Source organism: Poecilia reticulata, linkage group LG1 (assembly GCF_000633615.1).
Source record: "Poecilia reticulata strain Guanapo linkage group LG1, Guppy_female_1.0+MT, whole genome shotgun sequence".
Taxonomy (NCBI): Eukaryota; Metazoa; Chordata; class Actinopteri; order Cyprinodontiformes; family Poeciliidae; genus Poecilia; species Poecilia reticulata.
In genome coordinates, this window is record NC_024331.1 from 31,059,476 (window position 1) to 31,068,994 (window position 9,519).

Below are 9,519 nucleotides of genomic sequence, written 5' to 3' on the forward strand. Positions count from 1 at the left end.
CCGCTCCGACCGAACCGCTCCGCTCCGACCGAACCACTCCGCTCTGGACTGAACCGCTCTGCTCTGACTGAACCGCTCCGACCGAACCGCTCCGCTCCGACCGAACCGCTCCGCTCTGGACTGAACCGCTCCGCTCTGACTGAACCGCTCTGCAATGTTTTGGTTCAGTTAGCCTGAGAGAGAAAAGTAAATATGTTTTAATTTTTCAGTCGTACGTTAACCATTTACATTTACAAATGTCATAGTTACAAACAAAATATTTAACTTGCAAACTAAATGTTTAGGTCCAAACTGAATGTTAGTTAATTAGCTAATGTGCAAATTAGTTTGCTAATAAACGGCAAGCTATAAAAAAAATTGCAAACTAAATATTTAGCTTATTTAGTTTGTAAACTAAATATTTAGCTTGGATCTAAATATTTTGTTTCTTAAATAATTATTTAATTTCTAACTAAATATTTAACTTCCACCACCTTTAATGTTCAAGCTAAATTAATAAATTAATTTAGTTTTGATCTAAATTAATTATGTACAATTAAATGTTTATTTTAGAAATAAATATTTTTTAACTAATGTAGTCAAACTAAATAGATGGAGGTAAATATTAAGTTTGCTAACTAAATATTTAGCTTCCTAAGTAAATGATCTGAAAGCTAAATCTGTAGTTTGTAAGTCACATATTTATTGTGGAGCTAAATATTTCATTTACAAGCTAAATATTTAGTTCTGAAACTAAACATTTAACCTGCAAATTAAATATTTTGTTTGCAATTATAGGACATTTAGAAATGTATGAATTATATGGTGAAAATATGAAAAATGAACACCCAGTTTTATTCTCTATGACAGGCTTACAAAACCCAAAACAGTGATGTCTATTTTTCACTGTGACCTATAATATTCAGTCCCTTAAAGGCACAGGGGACTCTGTTAAAGCGTCTCACTCAGCAGCCGACGCGCTGTTGCACAGCCATGATGCTAACGGCGCGGCGCCCACGTTCCTCTGGCTGAATCTGCTTTCCAGGGAAGGACACCACAAGGTGAAGCGAGCAGCAGAGACAGCAGAGTGAAGTGAACCCGAAGCAGATCAGCTGGCTGCAGGGAAATAACAGCACTGGTGCAAAAGAGACATCGCAGCTCTCTGCACGACGGAGATAGATTCGGCTAATCAGCTCGTTTGAACAAAAATGATGGGGAGCGGGCGCCACATGGCGCCGCGCTGTATGCAGGGACTACAGGCCCTGTGTTGAGGACTACAGGCCTCAACACAGTTCGATAACTGAACATCATCTACGCTCATCTATGCTCTCTGTCCTTCTTCCTGTCAAGCTACTGGTGAATTAAAACCTTTAAAACTTATGAGTTGAGCTCAATAATCAGAGAGTAACAGAAATGCAAAAACAACAAATCAACCAGAAGAAACAAACTATGAAAACAAAAACATCTGCTGAAGGCCAAGTGTCATCGCTAAAGGACACAATTACATATTTGGGGAATATGGGTTGTAATCATATGTTGCTAAGTTCAGTTTGCATGTTCTTCTTCTACTGTACATGCAGGATTTGAAAAAAGTTCGTCAACAAATTCTCAAAAAAAAAAAAAAAAAACGTGCTTTAAACGCGAGATGAAACTGAGCATGTTCTCCACTGGAACACAAATCTGATGCTGGTTGCAGCAACAACTCAGGAATAATATTGTCTAATCTAATGCAATACTATGGAAATGCTTCACTTCACTCAGCATGCTGAATGCTTGAACCATTAACTACTTTCTCATAAAACCAGCTAATAATTATCTGAGCTCTTTTGAGCATTAACAGAGGATTAAAATTTTCTTCCCAGATTGTCGTTTAATCCATTGATCCATTAATAAGATTTAAAAGCAAACAGGATGGTGACGCTCCAGATAAGTAAGAGACCCGGTAATGATGCAGTAGGACACTGTGAATTACACACCGTTGTTGTCACTATAGATGAACTATTCTGCAGAGCAGCACATCAAAAGTAACCTTGAAGACATGGCAGGATTTCTATTCTGATTTTTGAATCAACATTCTCAGATTTTTCTTTGCTTGACATTAAAAATCTTATGCTAACTCATCAGCTAGCTGAGCCACAAAGAAAGGGGAGGTTTTCCATAGTTTTCAGCGCAACACTGCTGTTAATTATGATTAATATTATTTAATTACATCAATGTTTATATGTTGTGTGTGTTTCATGTGACTACAGATGGAAATTAGCATTTTGCTAAATCCGGTATATTTACAATATAGTATGTTGTAAATATACCAGATAAAATCAAACAGTCAATCAAAATTATTATCTTAAATGGTTGTAACTAAAGTACAGAAAGAAGTGTGTTCTCCAGGCAGGCTGTAGTCAACATGCACACACACACACACACACACACACACACACACACACACACACACTCCCCTGTTTGATTCTCACCGACAGGATATGAGTCACTGCTGCAGAAACTGCAGAAACTTGTGTCTGTTTAAAAGCGATATCTTCAGCCTGACGCACAATGAGCAATTTTAAACATCACAAAGTGCTTCAAAATGTCACAATGTACAAAACTCTAGTCAAACATTAGAAAATTAGCTCCACTCTGCGTCACATTTGTCCAGCAATGAATAGAAAACGAGTGTTAGTGCTAATTCTGCTGTTGGACTATAAAGGCAGGAAATATGCAATTTTCCACAAATATTTTTGATATTCATGACATTTTCTGTCACTCTAATTCAAAATATGTTTAGCAATCCTTTCTAGGGTTACAACTAACGATTATTTTAGTCGTTGATTATTCTGATAATTAATTGATTATTTGGATTTTTAAAAATTGGCACTTTCTGCAGATTTTTTCTGTCTTTTATATAATAAACTACAATAAAAAGTTACTTTTGAATGAGAAAGTAAACATTTTACTACCTAAAATGCAAGATTGAAGCATTTCTGTGGTGATTGCCTGATCATTTGTAGCAACAGATGAATCTGCAGGTGCAAAATACTTCTAATATCAAAAGTTTTTTATTATTGTCTTAAATCCAAAATGCATTTTTGTACAGTTTTGGCCTAATTATTGCTCTAATTGTCCTGTTTTTTCAGCAAAAGGCATTTTTTAGAGTCTGTATGCACCCGTCAATAATTAATCGATAATTTCAATAATAATCACCATTAATCCAATTAATCCAGTCCTAATTGTCACATCTAAGGATTTCTGTTGACAGTAATCTATAATCTCACTGTATGAAGCCGTATTGAACTATATTCTACTGTAAATATCAGCTCTTTGATTGAAAGAGGCAAAAATAATCAACAAATTTGAACAAAAACATGTGTATTTTATTTTTCACACAAATTGTCAACTGACCAGCTAGTTCTGTTTGTATTTAATTCACTTATTTATTGTAGTGTCGTTTTTATTCAGCGTTTTTTTTCCTATAACATTTAATTTTCTCACGTATAAACGGATCTCTCCTGCCCTGAATCTCTCGGTAAAGCGCCGTTTGGCTGGTATTTGTGTGCAGCTCTGTGGTATTTATTCAGCAGCGCCGCTTCACCTGCAGGCCGCCTTCAGGTATTTTCTCTGCAGAAACGGAGATCTGCCCATGCAGCTTAGTGGAAACGCTCCTGGCACACGCAGCAGCAGCAGAGTTTAAACTGCGGCTCCTTCACACCTGTGTGAGACACGCTCTCATAATGCTATTAAAAGGCTGAGGCACAGTGTGACACACAGAGCATCTGCAGCTTAAACTCAACTTCCGGAATAGATTATGCAGTTCACAGAACATGAAGCAACAATATTACAATATAATATCTGCAGTGCATGAGCCCAGGGCCTGGTGTGATCTCTGCCTGCATCTGCTTTGGCATTTCTCTAAATTGCTTGAATAAAGTGAAGCTGCATGCAGCTTAATACTTTCAGCTTTGTTGATTTTTTTCTTCCCTCTTTGATTTTATTCTCTTAATTTGATCTTGGATGATTCAAAAGCAGCAAATATTGAAGATCAGGGTTGTTGCCTTCACACCAGCTTAAAAATTCATAGGATTTCTACAATTATGCAAAAAAGAAAGTAATCCTTCTCTAAATGCCTTTTACAGATCGTCAGACGAAAATGCTGCAAATGACTTTTCACCATGAAGCGCCACCCTGTCATCTTCTACATGGTCAGGTCCGTCGCAATCAGCAATTAATCAATTAATCAATTAAGAGCATGATAAACTGAAACACACTCTTTAAGAAACGATGATAAAAATCTTCAACCTGGTGTTTTAGTCTGAACCATCCCCTTTTTTCTGAGGGACAAATTTAGTTTACAGAGACGTCATCGTTTATTTTATTTGTTTTATTTTGCATATTTGAAACATCTTCCACTTTCAGTATTAAATAATCATCAACATTTAAAGTTTATTGATCTTTGAGAACGTGTCGAGGATTATTATGCTATTGTCAACAACGTTATTGTTTATCGCAATAACTTCTGGAACAATTTATGGTTATTATGACAGGCCTACCCACGTCCATTATTCAGTCTGCCCGGCCTTTTACTAGTCTGTAGTCAGAAAAGGGGAAGCTAACATCTCTGCAGACCACACACATCCTGGACACAAACTGTTTAGGCCGTCAAATCGACGCAGCAGACAGTTTCTTCCTCCACAGCGTCTCTCTAATGACAACCTCCTCCTCCTCTTTTGTAAAAACACTGTGTATACACATATTTGCCACAAAAACTTTAATTTCCAACAATTATTTTTATACAATTCATAATTAAATGTCTTAATTGAGAACCAAGTGGAACCAAATTAAAATTTCCTGGCGATTAAAGCTGATTGTGGTTCTGACTCAGCAGAATTTTACCTCTGAATCTTATCAACTACATGCTGCAGAGTTTGAGTGCTTTGTTGTCAGGTTAGTACATAATGTTCTGTTTTTTAGTGAAGCCGCTGCTGCAGGGTCCGAGCTCTCAAGCTGGTAAAAATACTGACCGGCTGTTTTCAGTTTTTCATCATTTTCAGGTAAAAATCCAGAGAATTTGATTTGATCTCTCTGGTTCTGTGTCGCCTCTTGGCTGGACTTCTGTTATCGCTCCATCTGCAGTTTTCCTCTTATCTGCTTCCGTAGTTTGGGCAAACGTGCTGCTATTGTCACTTTAAAGACTGAACAGAGAAAAAAACCTTTTAAAGACATGCAGCCTGCAGAACCTTAGAAGATGAAGAACATATGGCAGAATAAAACTCTTCATATCAGTGTAGAGACTGAATCGCTTCATGTCTCTTTATCGTCGTTTGTTTTCCTCTTTTAGAACATTTCAGCTAAAAACAAACGATGAGCCATTTTAAAAGCAATATAGATGTTTACAAATGGATCTACAGCAAAACCGCATCAGCACTGAAGCTATTCAGTCTCACCAGAAGCTTGTATAAAGTTTCACAGAACCCAGCTTTTATTTTGAAAGTGCTCTTCATCTTCCTGGCAAGTGAATTTGCATATTAGCTAAATATTTATCTCTGGGCTAGATATACATTTAGATATCTTAGAAATAAATATTTAGTTTGGTGTTAAATATTTTTAGCAAGCTAAATATTTAGTTAAAGCAAAAATATTTTGATTGGAACTAAATATTTAGTTACAAAACTATATATTTTAATTTAATCTAAATCTTTTAATCACAGGCAAAATATTTAGATTAAATCTCAATATTGGGAACTAAATATTTTGCTTGCTTATTAAATATTTAGTTTGAAATAATGACATTTCTAATTGAATGGATATGATGATGAACACATGATTTTGAAGAATGATCCATAACTTTTTCTCTCCACTGACGGATTAAATAACACAAATTATTGGTGGAGTTTCATAAATAGCTCCATGAATATCAGCCGTGGTGAAATGAACAGAATGTATAAGATGCGTTTCTAATTACACCTCAATGCTCCTTACGTTGACCTACGTTCACCCTCTCATTCCAACGCCTTGTCCAGGACGAAGCTGGAAGTGAAATGACCACTTAGGAAAGACGTTGACCCACTGAGCTCATCAAATTAACCAGTTAATAAACATAATCTCTCAATATTTTCTGCCTCACCGCGTTTCACATGAATCTGTTTTCTATGAAAAACAGCGTTTTAGCGTTAGCTTTGGTCACATGGGGCCCAATGTGCATGTAGCCGCCTCCCACCGGCCCCTCCTCGATCCCTGCTCACCCGTCTAATCCAGGCTGGGCACATGGAGGTCCCTGCCTTAAATACACTGACGGTGGAGGAGGGAGATTAAAAATGACGGGAGCGATTAGTGAGGCTGTCGGGAGGACAGGTCCTGCTGTTGGACAATAACCAGGAGGACCTGAGAGCATTACAACACCCTCAGTCCTGCTTCCTGCTGCTGCTGCAGCTCAACGTTCATCTGGATTTTATGGAATAAATCTACACAAAGTACTGAAGGGCTGCATCTTTTTAAAATTAGTTTTACTTTGCTAATTAAAATCTTAATAGTGACTTTTTATTGCTCCTCTTTTAGTTTTATGGCCATAATTAAAACCCACTGTAACCGATGCAGATTAGCGTCACCTGAGCACTAAACAGCGTCGCATGGTTTTAATCTGAGTATAAATCCAGATGTTCTCTGACAGACAGACTCTCACTCCTGTTACATTTACCAAAACCAGACTGGGGTAGTAACTAGTTAACTCAGTTACATTTACTTGAGTGACTTTTCTGAAAAAATAAAAATTAGAGTATTTTTACTATACTTGACTTTTTACTTTTACTTGAGTACTTTTATTTTGAAGTATTTCTACTCTTACTTGAGTAAAAGTCCTGGATTCAGCCATCAGTCCCGTAAGTCCAATACACAATTTTCTACTTACAATCTTTTAACTAAATTCTAACTTTGTCTAGGAAAATATGTAATTTTATAACAAATAGAATTTTGATGAATATAAGTAAATATGTTGTATTTTGTTGATGAGCATTTTAAAAATAATCTGTTAGTATTTCTTCAGCGAATGCATAAACGAGCCAAAGGTTCTGAACAGATTGTGCCGTGACGGCGCTCAGTGAGTTGATTCCTTCAGTGGTTCTTGGTGCAGCGCCCCCACAGGTGAGGAGGGAAACAGGTTTCTCATTTAGTCTGGGTCATTTGATGCAGTACAGTGAGAAAGCAAACTGAATCAGCTGAAAATGTAACAAATGTTATAACTTTGGTCTCAAATCAAACTGAATCTACGGGAAATAATCTGTTGAAATGTGAAAACCTTTGAATACTTTAGCGAGGTGAAGCTGGTCTGTATCCATCCTCCACTGCGGAGCAACAGGTCTGACTGCCAGGGTTCAGCGGGGACCTCAGATACCCCGGATACGTCGGGACGTCCAGCACATTAAGCCCTTAATTAGCAGCAGAGCTGTAATCACGCTGGCTGACCTGAGAACAGATCTGTCCACTGGACCAATCAAAAACCACTCCTGGTTACGCTTAAATGATCCCACTGCAGCTGGTTCAGGGTGGCGGTAATCCCACAGAACATGCAGCCCTAATCCAGGCAACGGAGGAGATAAAATATAAACATCCGCCTTCGTTTACATCAGGGGTGTCCAGACTGCAGGCCAACGGCTGTATGTGGTCGCTGGGCTAATTGTGTTCTTATGGAAAATGTGTTCATCTTTTTATTACCAGACGTTTTGCATAGCAAACAGGAACACATCTGTTTAGTGACGTTTACTCTAAAGCAGCGTTTCCCAACCCTGGTCCTCAAGGCTCACTGACCTGCACGTTTTAGATCTTCCCCTGCTTCAACACGCCCCATTCAGATGATTGCAATTCAGCAGAACCCTGTTAATCAGCCATCAATTGAAATCATGTGTGCTGAAGCAGGGAAACATCTAAAACGTGCAGGTCAGTGTGCCTTGAGGACCAGGGTTGGGAAACACTGCTCTAAAGGACCAAAATCTGCTTTTTATTAAGCTAAAATTTAATTTTAAATCGTTTTATGGGTGATATATTTTTTGGCAATAAGTGATCCTGACCAGATGATTTTGGCCTGTATGAGCAGAAAGTTTGGACATCCCTGATTTAGACACTTAGTTTGGTCATTTCTGCATTATGTTCGATAAATGTAGTTCAGACAAACTGGGCAAAATCTTACCAAGTAATTTTGGTTTAGTTTATGGTACAAATATCTTAAAACACTTGAAATAAGATAAAACTAGTCAATGATTCCTTAATATTGATGACAAAGTACTTATAACGGCATTTTTCTATGTTAGAAGTTAAATAAACTCCTAATATCACCAATATTAAAGAATTATTGGCTTAAAACAAGCTTATATTTCTTGCTTGTAAGTTAGTTTTGTTTTATTTCGAGTGTGTTGAGATATTTGCACTAGAAACCAAGCTACCAATCAGCATGGCCTTCCTGTTGGCCACGCTGCTTCACTAACCTCTATCCTCTTTGAGAGTATGGCTTGTGGCGATTATAATCTGATTTGTAAGCTTCTGCATGCTTCTTATGTAACAGCGGAGTAGAGTGTGTAGAGGGAGAGACGTTTGTGTGTGTGTGTGTGTGTGTGTGTGTGTGTGTGTGTGTGTGTGTGTGTGTGTGTCCTTCGATGTAGAGCTCGGTAAACGGGGGGGGGATGGGTGAGGACCAGCTGGCTCTGTGAGCCCGAGGAAAACGTGCCGCAATCTGAGAGCCGTGATGAGACAAAGATGGAGCAACTGAACACATGAAATTAATGATGAGGGAGATTAAATCCTTCATCATTATTCTGAATTATCTCTGTTTTCAGGGGCATGAATGAAGCTGCTTAAAGGACCAGGAACATTAAATGTTTTCCATCCTGAACACCAACAATTACAGTCATTTTTATATATGAACGTCTTTCACTGGCAGCTGAATTTACTGTGGATTTCCTGAAATATTTACATATTACCCGAGTAATATGTGGTTAAATATCAGATTTCCTTTTTTTATTTGTAATAAAAATACATTTTTGAATTTCTGTATTTTTTTTTTATTCAAATCTAATTTAATTTTTAGAGCACCTTTCAGCAACAAGGCAAAGTGCTTCACATCATAAAAACAAAAATACAAAGTAATAGAAACAGTTAACAACTGAAACAATGGTTCCATCTGATATAGTTACACATCAGATTATTGATTATTTCTTCATTTGTTTCAAAATACAGTTTTCTGGAAGTTTGTTCCAGATTTGGGGTGCATAGAAGCTGAATGCTGCTTCACCATGTTTGGTTCTGGTTCTGAGGATGCAGAGCAGAACCAGAAGACCTGAGAGGTCTGGAAGGTTCATGCAACACCAGCAGCAGATCTTTAATTTATTATGGTGCTAAACTGTTCAGAGATTTATAAACTAACATAAAGTGTCTAAGATACAGGCAGCCAGTGGAACGATTGTAGAGCTGGGTGATGTAGAACTGGGTGATGTAGAACCGGGTAATGTAGAACTGTGATGTAGAAATAGATCACGTAGAACTGGGTGACGTAGAACTGTGTGA

The 9,519-nt window shown here is 37.6% G+C and overlaps 1 protein-coding gene and 1 long non-coding RNA gene across 11 annotated transcripts in view; one reads left to right on the plus strand and one right to left on the minus strand.

The window, feature by feature from the left end:
• The window catches only part of LOC103472963 (uncharacterized), a 68,790-nt gene that overhangs the window by 50,726 nt on the left and 8,545 nt on the right, over window positions 1–9,519 (plus strand). For 4 of the 5 annotated variants that reach the window (XR_001776711.1, XR_534955.2, XR_534952.2 and 1 more), the window contains one exon: window positions 4,107–4,177. The exons of the other annotated variant lie outside the window; for it this stretch is intronic. This is a non-coding gene — a long non-coding RNA (uncharacterized LOC103472963). The remainder of the gene's footprint in view (window positions 1–4,106; window positions 4,178–9,519) is intronic. 5 annotated transcript variants of the gene reach the window in all.
• Window positions 1–9,519, minus strand: part of sh3gl2a (SH3 domain containing GRB2 like 2a, endophilin A1) — a 40,042-nt gene that overhangs the window by 14,036 nt on the left and 16,487 nt on the right. The gene's annotated exons all lie outside the window — the stretch shown is intronic.